Genomic DNA, 16,275 nt, shown 5'->3' on the forward strand with positions numbered 1-16,275 from the left:
TTTTTTATTTGAAATAAAGATACATTTTTCTGGGAACAGAAGAGCATTAAGTCAATATAATAAATTTGTGTCAAGATACAAAAAACTTTAAAAATAAGTATTTGTACGTTTATATATTATTTAGGGCTTAAATGTTTCAATGTTATGCTTGATCAAATGCAAACTATTAAGATTAAAAAATATTTTTGAGAATAAAATGTTACAGACTTCCTATTCTTTTTTAATAATGTAGATAATATTTTTTTTAAAAAGTTACAATTTATTATTTTTTAAAAGTATTTTTAGTATTTATTAAAATAAGCAAAAAGGGTACAAATTTTAATTTTATATCACCAGTTACTTATATTACATAAAAAAAAATATTATGGTTGCGGCATACAATGTTTCTATGTCCGAAATATGTTTAAAATGTTTATGATTTATAAAATCATATAATATTGGTTCTAAAGACTACCTATCGAATTTAATAAATTTATAATCAATTATTATTATTATTATTATTTTAATTAAATAAAGAATAAGCACAGTTGTGCCAAAAATAACCCAAAAAATAAGGAAAAATATTTTTTACCCGATTGTTGATTTTAAGGCACGAATTTAATGCTACCAAACATCAGTAACCCATACATACCATGTGGCCTCTTATCTTAAATGTCTAAGTAATATTAAGTCTCCTTAAAGCCTAATGTTTCTCACAGCATTGTGGATATATTTGTGTTAAGTATGGTAATTTGGAGATAAATGTTTTGTACAATTAGTGGAGGGTACAAGCACGTACTAATTTATTTATGCTAATTATGTACATACAGAGTGATTCAGGAAGAAAAGGAAATAATTTGAGAATTGATTCTACAGCTTGAAATAAGGATAAAAATTTATACAAACATTCGTCCGAAAATGCTTTGTTATCGAGTGACGGCTAGCGAAAAATTTCGCCCGAATTTCAGTTCTCCCGGTGAAATGAGGTCATACTGAAATTTTTAAGGCGTTGTGTAAAAGGTACACGTGATGGTTTTTTATATTTTCTGACCTGAAAAATCGAATAAAACAGATCTCAGAACTGTATTTTCCGTAGTGTTCATGATATCATGATAGTTTTCACGATTAAAAGCGAAAAATCGTTTTTTAGGTATGAAGTACAACTTTGTTAAATGACACGGCATTTTTCAGAATAAAGAATTCGAAACGGAATTTCACTTTTTTAGATTCAGATTCAATTGGAAAAATTTAGGTACAGTTTAGAGTACAATAAAAACAAAAACAATTACATAATTTGATTCTCAAAAATAATTAAACGCAATATAAAAAAAAACTAAACCGCCTAACGTTTATCATTAACACATAACCACAATTTTATGACAACAGTGAGTAGCATTCAAATTTAATTTAGAAGCATGCAGTTAGTGCTGCCAACCTAATTTTTCAAAGGTCCAAATTTATTGTACTAAAAAGAGCTGGTTTTAATTTTTACGAATTCATAAAGATTTTCTGTTAAGTTTTAGTTTTAATAATAAAAATTTACCTTTTTTGGTTCTACATAAACTTTATTACATCAATTTCTTCCGAATTAAATTCTTTACAAGTTTTCATAATAAAATTTATGCATTTATTATTTAACAAAGTTATAAAGTTATTATACCGCGTATACCAAAAAAATTACTCGATTTTAAAATTTCATAACTATTCAGCTTTTAATCCGTTTAGATCGCGCAAAGTGCTAATAGAAAGAGGAAACTCTCGAGTTTTACACGGTTGGCGCTAGGTAGCCCCAGAAATTCATTTACTTCAATGTTAAAGGAAATGGCGACTCCACAACAGAAATTATTTTGTGTTGTAGAACGTGGCAGAAGATGACAATTTTGTAACACGCTTAGCGTTTAGTGACAAGGCTAATTTTCATTTAAGCGAGAAGGTAAACCGCCACAATGTTAGAAAATGGGTTATGGAGAAGCCACATGAATTTGTACAGTACGAGAGAGAGACTATCCAAAGTAAATATTTTTTGTGCAATTTCTTAGGTAAAGGTGTATGGTCCCTTTTTTTCAAAGAACACTGTTACAGGAACAACGTATCTCGATATGCTTGAAAACTGTCTTTTCTCTCACTAAATATGACGCCGATTCGGAAGATTTCATTTACCAGCAGGATGGAACCACCTCACTGGAGTCTATACCTTCGAAAATGTTTAAACGATAGGATTCCTCAAAGTTGGATCGGCCGAACGGGACCTAACGATTCAGCTTTACATAAGTGGACTCTAAGATCTCCAGACCTCACTGTGAACGATTTTTACTTGTGAGGTTTTGTAAAAGATTTCGTCTATGCGCTTCCCCTTCCAGCTACAGCGGTCGAACTGCGGAACCCCATAACAGCAGACGTGGCAGCAGTGAATAGAGAAACGCTTGCTAAGGTGTGGGACGAATTCGAGTACCGTGTGGACGTATGCATCTCAAGGGGGGTATATTGAGCACCTATGACTTGGTATGTAAAAAAACTTCATGAATAAACCTTTAATACAAAATTAATCTTAAGTTTTTATATTCAGTATTTCATAAAATCTAAATAATTCAAATAGGATGATTCTTTTTTTACTTCAAACCTAAAAAAAAAGTGTTTTTCATATCCGAATTTTTCTGTTTTACGTTGGATACCGTGGAAACTACAGGAGATACAGTTCTCCTAAAAAACATAAGAAACAATCAAGTTAAACCCTTATATAACGCCTTAAAAATATCAATATGTCCTCATTTCACCTGGGGGAACTAAATTTTTTTTGCTAGCCGTAACTCGATAACAAAGCGCATTCAGAAATATGTTTGTTGAATTTTTCCCCTATTTCAGGCTCTAGAATCAGTTCCCAAATTATTTCCCTTTTATACTGAATCACTCTGTATATATATATATATATATATATATTATTATTATTATTATTATTATTATCATTATTTTACCGTCAAAGACGAAAGATGAAGGAAAACAAATTTAAACAAATTCATTGATAAAAAAATCCCGTATTGGATTAATTTTCATTTATAGACAGTTAAAAAGCAATGAATTTTAGTTAAATATTTATTAGTTGTACGCTACCTATTACTAACACATCGGTAAACCCTACTGTTCTACGAAAAATTTCATTATAAAACCTCTCTTACGAACGGTGCGTTATAGGGAACGACCCTGATTATTTTTAATGTAGCCATTATTACTATTATTATTATTATTACTTTTTAAATTTTTATTACTGAAACTAATCCTTTTCTTTCTACACTGCCGAGGTAGTTAACGTGTTAATAAATGTGTCACGTGTTAACAATAAACTTTTCTGATCGAATTTTACAGTTAATATTGAAAATCTCTCTGCTTATGACTATAAATAAATAATAACAAATAAACGTTGAAACTTCACATTTTATCCTTTACTAAATTTTTTATATATTTCTCTATACATGTATTCATATTTAAACTTGGTAAAAGATGTCAGAAGTGCTTGTTTTATTCTTTTTTTATGACAAAACAATGGTAATCCTCTTTTTATACCCCAAGGAAATTTAGTGTTTGTTTCGACACCTTTTTCCCTGAGTATTCAATTTTACACGAGTTTAACGTAACTAAGGCAACGTTTTTCTAGAATGTATTAAAAAAAAATTAATTGATGTTTTTAAATACTGTTTTTATTGACAGAAATGTTTTCTAACTGATAATGTAATATGAAAAAATTAGAAAGATTATTTATTTAAATTAAGACTTTTTAATTTTGTAATTGTAATTTTTTTACTCCTAAAAACATAGTTTTTGAATCCCTTTCATTCAGTTTGTACAAATATTTATATTTTATTAGGAAAGATTATGTAAACGATATAAAAAAAGAACTAAAGACTTGATTTTAATTAAATCTATAACGTAACTTTTTTCAAAGAACTTTTCTAGTTTTAGATATTCTATCAGCTAACTGCAAGAATGATTTAGCTTTAAAGAAAATTTAAATTTAAATTTTTAACAACTATTTTACGTTATTAGATTACTTATTACCCAAAAATAAATATAAAGTGGTCATACAGGAAATTAAATTTTTCTAGAGCACAGTTCTAATTGTGACGTTAAACTCCTAACCATTAATTCGGTTAGCCTTTCTTTCTTTTTCTGTTTAGTCTCCTGAACCACCGTAAGGTATTACTTCAGAGGACGAATGAGGATGATATGTATGAATGTGAATGAAGTGTAGTCTTGTACAGTCTGTGTTCGATCAATCCTGAGAAGTGTGGTTAATTGAAACCCAACCACCAAAGAACCACCGGTATTCACGATCTAGTATTCAAATCCATATAAAAGTAACTGCCTTTACTAAGATTTGAACGCTGGAACTGTCGATTTCAAAATTAGCTGATTTGTGAAGACACGTTCACCACTTGACCAACCCGGGGGGTAAATCCTACAATACCTACCAGGTTTTAGTTGAACATATATAATAGGATTCAGTAATAAAAAAAAAACAAAAAAAAAACTAGTTTGGAAAAGTAAACGCTAAATGTTTATAATCAGAAACTATTACATAAAATAAAAACCCTATTAAAAAAAAAAAAATAAATAATAAGGAACAAACCTTCAATGCCGACTCATTAAAACGGTTTACGTTACTAAATTTATAAAAATATCGATTTTTACTGGTGGATTTTTTCCAGATGTTTTCGATACTCATCGCTGCAAGATATATTTCTATATGTATTAAAGTAATGAAAGAAACAGTTATTTTTATAAAATTTCTGTTGTTCTACTGTTACTTTTATACAAATTTTAAATTTTCAAGTTGTTTTTCGTAGATCTCTACTTTTTTAAGCCATCGGTCGCTACGACTAAGAAAGTTTATAAATTTCTTACCTGTGCCCATACAAAATTTTAGGGTCTATATTAGTTACGGACTTAAGTTCTTTAGAACTGCATTATCACTTAAAGGATTTTTTTTATCTTTGTTTTATTTGGAAAAACTAAAAAAAATCTACGAAAAAGCTTGAAGATATATTATTAAATTTAATGAATTTATAATGTAGTTTATGAAAAAAAAAATTGATACGTAAAAGCTTTAAAGAATAAAATTAAGTTTCCAATCAAGAGAAAAAAAAAAATGATACGTCATTATATATATTTTAATAGAAAATATAAGTTATTTTTTATTATTATTTTTAATTCCTGTATATTAATAGTATAATTGGCTGGTATTTTTTTTTTTTTTTTTTTTTCTTTACTAATGCCACTCTTCTACGGTACAGTTATTTTGTGACAGGTATTCGATAATTATTTCGAATAATTGCAGTAGTACTGCATATGTTATTTTGCGGGAAGTTCTGATCTATATTTGATCTCGGTGCAGCATTTAGTGGTTGACCATTTGCTAAACACATTGACCAGTAATAAGCGTTAGTTTCATTTAATATAAATTTATAAATGATATTTGAAGGGTTGAGGAACATTTAATTGTTATTATTATTATTTTTTAGTGTTAAGGGCATTGACTAGTATGATCAAAAATAAAATTGCCTTTTCCAAAAAAAAAAAATATTTTTTTTTCTTCGTGCTAGAAAGCATTAGCGATTTAGTCAGAAGACAATTTTGTCAAACAGATCATTCAGAAAAAGACCTGTCAAAGGATATTAAAAACTTAAAAAGAAACACAAGACGTTAAGGGCTCTTGCCTCTTAAAAACACACAAATCATATTTAACGAAATGTTGTCAAAACTAACCAAAACAACTTCAATGTCATACAAAAATGAAAAAACATGTCCTTTCATTAAAATTCGTCAAAAGCACATAAAAACTATCTCGTTCTTAAATTTTACCGCCTTAGGTTTACCCTTAGGCCATTTTGTTTCCAACTTCCTGGAGGCCATGATGTCGAAATCCAAGGGTCTGAGATCTCGGAGGAGATGGATTCTTCTGATCCTCCGCAGTAAATTACTGAGGATTATTATTATTGTTATGAGTATTTGACCAAACATAGTAATTAAATGTGGTAGACAAATTAAAAAAATATTACTGAATTAAGAAATGCTATAAATGGTAAGACGAATTGAAAATATATTGAAGTAGTTATTTTAAAAAGTTCGGATGGAATTTTAAAAAAGAAGTTATAATGTTGTTACACTGAAGTTCTCGATTTAGCTTTTTATTGCCACTGCTCTTCCGGATAATAAAAAATATAATACAGAATTATTGTAATACATTATTTATGTCATTCCAACGACATCCGTAACGGACTGATAGCATCTTTGTCTTTGATTCGGAAGTTTCTAGATTCAAATCCAAGTTACGTTTGGCATTCTTTTCACACTCTACCAAATTCAATTATTATTATTATTATTATTATTATTACTACAAAAAAAAAATATATAAAGTCCTGTAATTGGGTAACTTATAGTTACCGGAGAATGAATGAACAAATAAACATTGTTTACGTATCATTAATTTCTTGAAAACTACTTTTTATTAATCAAAGAACAGTTTTAAATTAAAAAAGTACGGCAAAAGATGCAAGCGTTGTTTATACTAATTAGCACTATCTCATTTGGAAATGAAATACCCGTAACACACATCTGTATTCTTCCCCGTAATTCTCTCTTTTGGCGTAGACTGATAATTTATCCAACGGTATTATCTTTGGATAGATGTATTACTTAATTTCAAATTAAAAACTAGTCTAGTAATTGCTACCCAGCTTCTTGAAGCGTAATTTACACAAAAAAAATATTTGAAAACGTTTTTAGTTATCTAAAGAAAATTAAATCAAAACTGGCCGATTAGTAATTGAATTAGTTAAATTATATCATTACCAATTATTATCATACCAATTATGATATCATTAACACACAGGAATTAAAAAAAAAAAATAATAAATCATTTATATTTTCTATTAAAATATATATAATGACGTTTCATTTTTTTTCTCTTGATTGGAAACTTACTTTTTTCTTTAAAGCTTTTATGTTGTTATTAATTGTTTTATTTTTTTTAAGCTACATTATAAATTCATTATATTTAGTAATACATCTTCAAGGTTTTCCGTACATTTTTTTTTAGTTTTCCTAAAAAACTTTCAATTACATTTTATGGAGGTTGAAATGGGAACTTGTTTTATTACTTTACGAAATAACTTCATATTTAACTAATTAGTTTTAGTATAATTTCGTTGATTCTATAAAATAAATTGTACAAATTATATTTTTTACATGCAATGAAGTTCTTACATGCCGTAAAATGAAAAGCGAAAGAAGTTACTGACAAAAGGTTTTCAATTTTTGAGGAGTTGAGCCTCAAGATTAGAAATTAATGATAGCCTATATATGTTTATGTAATTTAATAAACATGTTAAAAAATTGTTTAATAAATTTTTAAAAAGTGTAATCCTCTATATATTTTTTTTTAGTTCTAATTCTATTGAAAAATTAAAGAGAAAGAAAATAATAGTAAAAACTGAAGCAGTACGGGAAAGTCAAATGCACGGATTCTTGGATAATCTATACTTCTTTCCAAGGTCTGAAACATTTCTTCAGACGACCTGATGTTTATTTGGATAATTAATTTTAAATGTTGCTATATATTTATGAACAAAGAAGATTTTTGTAAAATTGTACTAGCGTATTTTTGAGTTTAAAACAATGAAAAACGTTCAAGTAAACTTGGGGGAACATATAATTTATTTTGCAGTTACGGGCATTTAAAAAATGTCCAACCCTCGTTCTTGGCTTCAAAGGTAAAATAATGTAGTACTGAACTTATTATTAAAAATTAATTATAAGTTATTAAAAATGTTATTTTCCAACATTGTATCCTCCAACAACTAGGGCCCCATCAGGAGCATTCCTGCTTAGCCGAAAAAACGTTCGCACCGACAGGCCTTCAGCGGACGGCCTGAAGGGGGAATCATGCCGGGAGAAAAAGGCACATTAGCTGCTTGTCTCCCAAGGTCACCCCGAGAAAAGTTTCTGGTTTGAAGGATTGGAACGCAATAGTTTTTAGTATAAAACCTACTCCTTCCATAAAAAAAAACTAATATATACCTGAAATTAAATAAATATATACCTGCCCGATAATAAGAAAGACCCAACAGCTAGGGACAGTTTTCCAGGTTCCGTTATTAATAAGGAGACACATAAATCGATACATTGCGTTCCGTTCCGAACTACACTTTTAAAACTGAATATTTTTTAAGGTAGACAGGCTATTTTATCGGAAAAGAGTGGCCTCTCCGAGAATCAATATGGCTTTCGGAGGGGTAGATCAGCCCTTGTTGCAGTGGCTGCTGTCCATCGAATAGCTGAAGGGATCATCACGGGAGAAGAAAACCGGGTCAAAGGCAGTCTATGCGTATTGGTGACTCTTGATGTGAGAAACGCGTTCAACAGTGTCTCACACGCTGCAATAGTAGGGCCTTGATAACACGCAGTGTTCCACCATATATAACAAAGATTATAATGTCGTATCTGACCGGGCGTAAATTGCGCTGTGAAGTGGAGAATGGGATAGTGGAACGAATTATCGAAAGGGGAGTTCCGCAGGGGTCGGTACTTGGACCGACTTTATGGAATATTGAATATGACGGGGTATTCCGGCTCCCGCTCCCCCCAAAAGTTTCCTTACTGGGCTATGCTGACGATCTGGCCCTCGTGGCTGAAGCCAAGAACAGGAGAGAGGCACTCGAGAAGATAACCAATGCTTACAACACAATAAGCGGATGGATGAACGAAGTTGGACTGCAGATGGTGCCCGAAAAGACAGAACCTGTCGTGATCACAAAGGCCAAACGAAGACCCACCATAGTGATACCACTAGAAGAACAAAGAATAGTGTCACGACCGGCGGTTAATACCTAGGCATCTGGATAGACGCCCGGCTTCGTTTCGGCACACCCGTAAAGGAGGCATGTGAAAAAGCTGAAAGAACAAGGAAGTTAGTTGCTGCCCTTCTCCCGAACTGCCATGGCCCGAAGCAACAAAGGAGGAAACTACTTGTAAGCGTAGTTTATTCAACGCTACTCTATGGAGCAGAGGTATGGGGGAGAGTAACGAAGTACCAAACGTACAAAGGCATGATGGAGTCCTTACACAGGAGGTGCTGCCTAAGAATCACCGCAGCATACAGGACCGTGTCGAAGGATGCGATAGAAGTACTTGCGGGAATCGATAGATTTGGTAATCGAAGTACGGAAAAGATTACGTGAGCTTGGGGTTCTCTCCTCCGCAGACAGATAAAGATGGACACGTACACTGACGGAGGAGATGGAGAACAAGTGGCAAGAACGGTGGGACGGCAGCACAAAAGGCAGATGGACACACCGCCTGGTGAGAGATGTAAGGCGCTGGCGAGAGAGACCTCATGGCTTGCTGGATTACAGCCTTACCCAGTTTATGGCGGGCCATGGGGGATACAGAGCATACCTTCATAAGTACGGTCTCGACGATGAACAGAACTGCCCGGTACGTGAGGAGGAGGAAACGCCATACCACGTGTTCTTCCACTGTCCGAGATACGAAGGACCTAGGACAGAGCTACATGACGTACTAGGTAGGGAAGTGATGTTCCAGCCTGAGGAGCTGATGGACATAATGATAGAAAAGAAAGAAAACTGGAAGGCGATCACTACGTATGTGAAAATCATGATGAGGGACCTCCAAGCATGGGAGGAGTCACGAAACAATGGGCGGCGTCGGAGAGTGCGGGGGCTGACAGGTTCGTGAGTGAGCGACTAGGGGGTCCCTCGTACATGTGGGGGTCGCCTTGACGTGAAGAGGCCGCGGACACTCCGCTCCCGTATCTGTTGGCATCCACAGATATTGTGTGACTTTCTTCTTTGTGTGTAGTATGTAGTTACATAGTTACTTGATGTATGGTGATGTTTCTTGTTTGCGGTTGTTTTGCTGTAACTGATGTGTTTCTGTTGATATTGCACTAAGACGTATGAATATGTGAGTGGGTGTGTAACCCCCTTCCAGAAGGAATGCTTCGTTAACGGTTCCAGGAAGGGTGGTAGCCAGGGGTGGCGGTTTAGTCGGTAGTGCGCAGGTTTACAAACGCATATTAATAATAATAACATCGTGCGGCACCTGTTAGCGAGCCCGACACTGCTTAAGCGTCCGTAAATGGGATTCCCCACCTCTTTAACAAAAAAAAAAAAAAAAAAAAAAAAAAACTATCAAGAGGATCAATCAGATCAAAGTTTTTTACTGAACATTTTGATATTCTTCGTAATTGTATTCTAAATATTGCATAATTAACTTATTAATATTTAAAAACCCTGTTGTATTTGAAATAAAAATATCATGGACAAATGAAATAATAAAATTGTCATGGACAAAGCCGGTAAAGTTTTGCAACTCTTTATCATTTTTTTCTTCATAGTATTGTACATATTTAAATACAAATAAAAATGAAGTATTTTCAATAAATTGAGATTACAAATATTAATCTCGGATTATTAATGAAAACTTCAATACGTGCTCTTATTATTCAAAATCAGGAGATAATAAGGCTATACCATAAATAATTTAATATTATAGTCTAAATAAATAAGCTTTTTGTAGAGTTTTATACATGATGGTTTACTATGTTGTTTGCCATTACTTAATCAGTAATCGTGTAAACATATAAATTTATCAATATAAACAGAAACTCGTAGTTTTAGTTAAAAAATTCAAGTATATAATAAGATTAGATAAAATATACAGTACCCGTTTATTTAATATAAATGAATTATTCAAAACATTATCTAGAAAAATCCTGTAAGCAAATCATGTATATATACCGGAATGTTTTATTATTATTATTGTTATTTTATGAATGATAAGGATTGCATAAAATTCAGTAATAAATTAGATTTACTCCAAATTACTGAGTAGAAGTTCAGTAATGTAGTCTTTTGAGCTGCTTTGTTAAAAAAAAAAGAAAATAAAATCTAAAATTCAATTCTAAGGAAACAGCAAATTGAAAATCTGATTTAAGCTCGGTTTAATATTTAAAATGTAATGAAACATTATTATTCTATTGAATTCATTAGAAGAGAGTATACAATATATTTACATCTCAAAATTCTATTCTTAATTCTTAAATGAAAATTATTCATATGATATTTTGGAATATACCAAAAAATTATGTTACAAGATTATCTGGGTTTCGTGAATTATTCACTTCCTTATTATTATTCGTGGATTATTTTCTTTCCAGGTTATTATTAATAAAAAAAAAAAAAAAAAAAAAAAAAAAAAAAAAATGGTGTACTGAGACAGTATCGCATAGCGATTAATGTTATAATGTAACTGCTCCAGCTGAATCTCGAACTGTGTAATTTTCGCATAGTAAGAAAGATAACTAACCCTCTACGCCACTTCAACAAATGGAGGAAGTATTTAGAGTAAATAGAAAAATTTCCCTTATGTAATGCAAAGTTTAAATACTATTGTTATTTTCGTTTGTTCTATTTCCAAATCTGTAATTTTTTCCGGTAAAACAACATAAATATTTTGTTTTAAAGAATTTTGTAATGAATTCCTCAGGATATTACGGAGAAATATTTAATTATGACATTATTAAAATAAAAATACCCAAACTACATACACGAGGAATGCCTTTTAATAAATTTTGATTCCGAAAATGAATTATACACCAATGTTTAGAAAATGTAAACAAAAAGATGTACAGTAGTTCGACCTGGCGATTTTTAATCAATGTTGGCACTGCTGCACAGATAGTACCACGAGAAACGTCGTAAGTGTCAAGAAATCGCTGTAAGTGTCAAATCGCTTTAATGCACTTGTTAGTTTTGCGTTCGTTTCTACGTTTTATGAACACTATAAAAACACACACGTTCGCCTTACAGCTCACTCAAGTGCCTGCGCGTAGCGTATGTTTGTGCTGATATTCCTCGTGATTACTCATGCACCGGTCCAACAATCCAATCCCACCCTGCGCGTCAATTAAGCATTCTAAACTTTGACGAGTAGTATTTACTGACTATGATCTGAAATCTCCTTTACGCACTCTGGGAAGAATTTGTAAAAGTATTCGTGTGACTGAAAATGTATATATTATATTGACTCGTGTAGAATTATTTTAGAATAATTTTGATCGTTAAAAAAATGGGTAGGAAGAAAATTAAAATACTTATCAATATCAACTCCATCCGATCAGAAAATGATTCCTTGCTGGTTTTCCCGCGCGAACGACTATGAAAATGAAGTCGCACCAAACTGTATGAAGAATGGGATTCTATCAAATCAAATGCCAACCGCTAAGCCCTGATTTTTATTACTTAAAAATGCTTAACTATTGGTTGTGACCTTTCCCGATCACAGTAGTAACAGACCTGATGAATTCAACGTCAGCTGTCATACGCAGGTCTATCCGTCTGTTATCCCTGCATGTCGGTGGGATCTTGGGAACAAGATATAGTGCTGTTTACTCTTCACCATTTCCAACAGCCTAAAGTCCAGCATTCTTGGCCGAATGATGCGTGACTCAAAGTGACTCTTTTATTGTAATTCCACGCAATGCTAACCGGAATTTGGCCAGATGGGCCTTGTCCGAGGCTTACTTCTGGCTAACGCTAATCATATAATCGTATTAAGTCACCCGGCTGCAGTTGACTAATGGCGGAAGACAAAAAATAGAATTGATATTAATTTAATAATAAATAAAAAATAACTTTTTATAATTCTTTTACACAATAAAACTTGTAGCAGACCGGCCGATTTAAATTTAAATGAGATATCTGTACCTGGCGGTGTTTTTCTTTTATACAGATTTCACAAATAAGTTCATTCTAAAAATATTAGATGCGGTTAAAACTCTCTTTTATCTTAAATAACAATAAATTTTATCAATCACAGCTCAAATGAAATACACAATGTTAAAAAGCGAGGTAAAATGTAATTAGCTTTTTTATACATTTGGCGTCTTAAAGAAAATTCACATGCCTTTAAGGGTAGGTGTTTTATTTTTGGAATAACTTTGAAGTCCTAAGGGCAACACATAATTTTTACGTGTTCAGAAGAAACAATCTAGCCCCTGCTTGACCAATAATTACCATTTCAGACAAAATTATAATTACTTGCCACAGGAAAAAATGGGACTATTTTAATGAAATATAAATGTTTTTTAACGTTGTTTGATATCAAATAAGAACTTTTAGAAAATTATAAATTTAATGAATACATTTTGATTTGTTACATGGTTCTCACAACCATAATACAACAGATTTATTCTTCCATATGCTTTCTATGTCGTCTAATTAAAAATTTTTAAATCCTTAAATTGTTTTTTTTTGTTTTTTATTTTTTATTAATATACCTTAGTTATATAACTAAACAATTTTAGGCAACCTGACAGATACGAGAAATCAATTACTTTTGAAAATGGAATTGCCATTCCCAGGAGTAACAAGCATCAATTCCATGCGTACTTGTGAAAATAAGACAACAAGCGATTAACTGTAACTTTCTTCATCGATTTGAATGTAAATTTTCACATTAATATACCAAGCTTTAATTTATGACAATGGTAAAAGTTTTACTTAGATAATGTAAGCGATAAAAATAATTATTGATTTCGCGAAATTTCATATTTTTGACTTAGAACTGAAATCTTTCATTATGTGACTTTATGGATTCATTTAGAAACATTTGTTGAAATGACTATTTTTATTAATTTAAAAATAATGATCTAGTTTCAAACAATTTTAATAATATATTATTGCAACTCGGAAACGCGTACTATGTTGTAGTATTCAATAAGCTTAATTAACAAATTATTTTATATTTTAATAATAGAAAACTTTTAATAACTAGACCCTGAAAACTTCGGCTAGTATGATAAATTTCCGGTTAATTTATAATTAATAGCGATAGAAGCCAGAAATGTTTAATATTTCTATCACTGTAACATCTATTATAAGCAATCTTTTTCCTACGTAAATCCTAGGTAAAAAAAAAGAGTGATAGCCTATATGATGGCCAGTGCCAGAGAAATACCTTTTCTTCGTACACTCCTTTTTTCTAATCTAAGAATGCTCTAATGGTTTCTAATTATGGCGAGTGGGAACGGAACTAATATATATCGATTTCCATGTATCTTATCTATGTCGTAAACATGTGCAAAGATATTCGATACAAGATAGTGACTCTGAAAACCGATGTAAGTCACTGTTACCGTATCAGAAGTAAGGAAACAGGATGGCTTGTATCTAACTATAAACTCTCATCGCTTGTACATAAGCTTTATATTTTCAATCTTATTTCTAATTCAGTCGTAAGTTATCTATTTATAAGTCTAATTTAGTGATTTAAGCTTTTTTTTACACGCGATGCTTTAATACTTTCATTCCATAAAATTTTATTGGATTATTATGAATAAGGTAATCGGGTTAAATTGTAGTTACTATACGTAACTATACCATATCCTTATCCAAAAAGCAACAACTAAGCCTAATTTCGTTATAAATCGTTAGATATAATTCCATGATGAAAAAACTTAAACAGGCTTTTATTAAAACAGTTCAAGATTTAAAATTAAATATTGGTATAAAAGACACCTTAAAATACCACGTACAATAATTTTCAGTTGAAAACTGCTTAAGTTAGTTAAATAATAATAATACACAGCATTAGACATTTTTATTTGAAAATACTAAATTTTAACAGATATAAATTCATGTAAAAAACAATATCAAAAACTTCCACTAGTTTATTACCTGTAAATTAGAAATAAATTAAATATATTTGGTCTAATTACAAATGTTTAAAAAAATATATATATTATTAAAGGTTATTTAAACTGATTATTGAAGGAAAAGTATCAGTTAGTAAATATAAAATAAATCAAACACTAATATATTTAAAACACATAACTGTATAATAAGTATGTACGATATAGTTTAAAGATTAGCACAAAGTAGGAAACAAAAACGAAATGCATCTAACCGCCTGTCAAGTGACTGATGACAAAAGAACATTTTTTACTTTTGCAAGTTAAAAATGACAAACGTTATTTAAGTCTTAATATTTCATTATATTCCGGAAAAATGGGCTCTGAACAGTAAATAAATATGACATTTATATGCAACACAGTATAAGATAATCGTGTTACAAATTTATCAGTTTTTTAATAATTAATTTATAACTCCATAACTTTCTAATAACTGAGGTTGTACTAATTTATAACATTAATTTTATTTATTTATTGTATTTTTTCCGTTAAAAATACTATTTATCGGAGAAAATACACTTTATCCATAATTAAACAAAAATTAATTGAATAATTAATGAACTAAATAATATTACTATATACGTTTATAAATGATTCAATTTTTATAGCAATCTAAAATATATTTTTGATTAATCTTTTACTTATTATTTGGTAATTTGATCAAAATAGAAAAATAATACGGGTAGCTATGCTGCCCGTATTATTTTTCTGCTGCTATGCTTTTTCTCCTAGTAAAAAAAAGTTTATTAAATTGGTTAATAACGTATATCGACTTTTGAATGACCGCTTATTATAGGGCTAACATTTACGAAAAATTATTTCTTTAATTACAGAAAATTATAAAAAGTAACTAAGAATTAAAATTTTGATAAAGATTTAATAATAAATTGATTTAAAATTATTACTTTTTATATCTAAATATAACATGAAGGGGCTTTCATGACTAGAAGAAATGAAACATATACAAGTTATTTTTAAATAAAACTTAAATTATAAACTAAATATCGCAAAAATAAATTGTATCCTACCTTTTTTATTCAGAAATAGTTTTATATTTTCATAATATTTCTTCTACGACACTGGAAAAAACAATTTAATTGCAACATTTGAATGAAATGTACATTAAATATTGTTATTATTATTACTATAAACTTAATTTACTAACAACTGTGTAATGAAACATAACTTAATGAATAACATATTAATCTAAATTAATAATTTAATGAAAAACTGTTATCTTTTAACAGTGATGACAAAATACTCGATAATGCATGCCTCTTAAGATAAGTTAAAAGGAAAAAAATTCTCTTTATAAATGGCCTTTCCCAATGATAATAGACAAATAAGATACATTTAACAGACAAAAAAAACCAAAAAAAAAACAGGTTAATAGTTAAAATTAATAACTGATAAATTATGATTTAAATTAGCTGTAATAGGCAAAAAACCAATATGATTAAATTTTTAGTTTTAAATATTTTCGGTATATTTACAATTTTTTAATCTTATTTTGTATATATGTGTGTTTTTTA

At 30.3% G+C, this 16,275-nt stretch overlaps 1 protein-coding gene across 14 annotated transcripts in view; it reads right to left on the reverse strand.

The window, feature by feature from the left end:
* The window catches only part of GlcAT-P (Glucuronyltransferase P), a 764,160-nt gene that overhangs the window by 106,437 nt on the left and 641,448 nt on the right, over positions 1-16,275 (reverse strand). For 11 of the 14 annotated variants that reach the window (XM_075363537.1, XM_075363548.1, XM_075363547.1 and 8 more), the window contains one exon: positions 15,772-15,822. The exons of the other annotated variants lie outside the window; for them this stretch is intronic. The gene's annotated coding sequence lies outside the window, so the exon portion shown is untranslated. The remainder of the gene's footprint in view (positions 1-15,771; positions 15,823-16,275) is intronic. 14 annotated transcript variants of the gene reach the window in all.

This window comes from Lycorma delicatula, chromosome 4 (genome assembly GCF_047948215.1).
Source record: "Lycorma delicatula isolate Av1 chromosome 4, ASM4794821v1, whole genome shotgun sequence".
Lineage (NCBI taxonomy): Eukaryota > Metazoa > Arthropoda > Insecta > Hemiptera > Fulgoridae > Lycorma > Lycorma delicatula.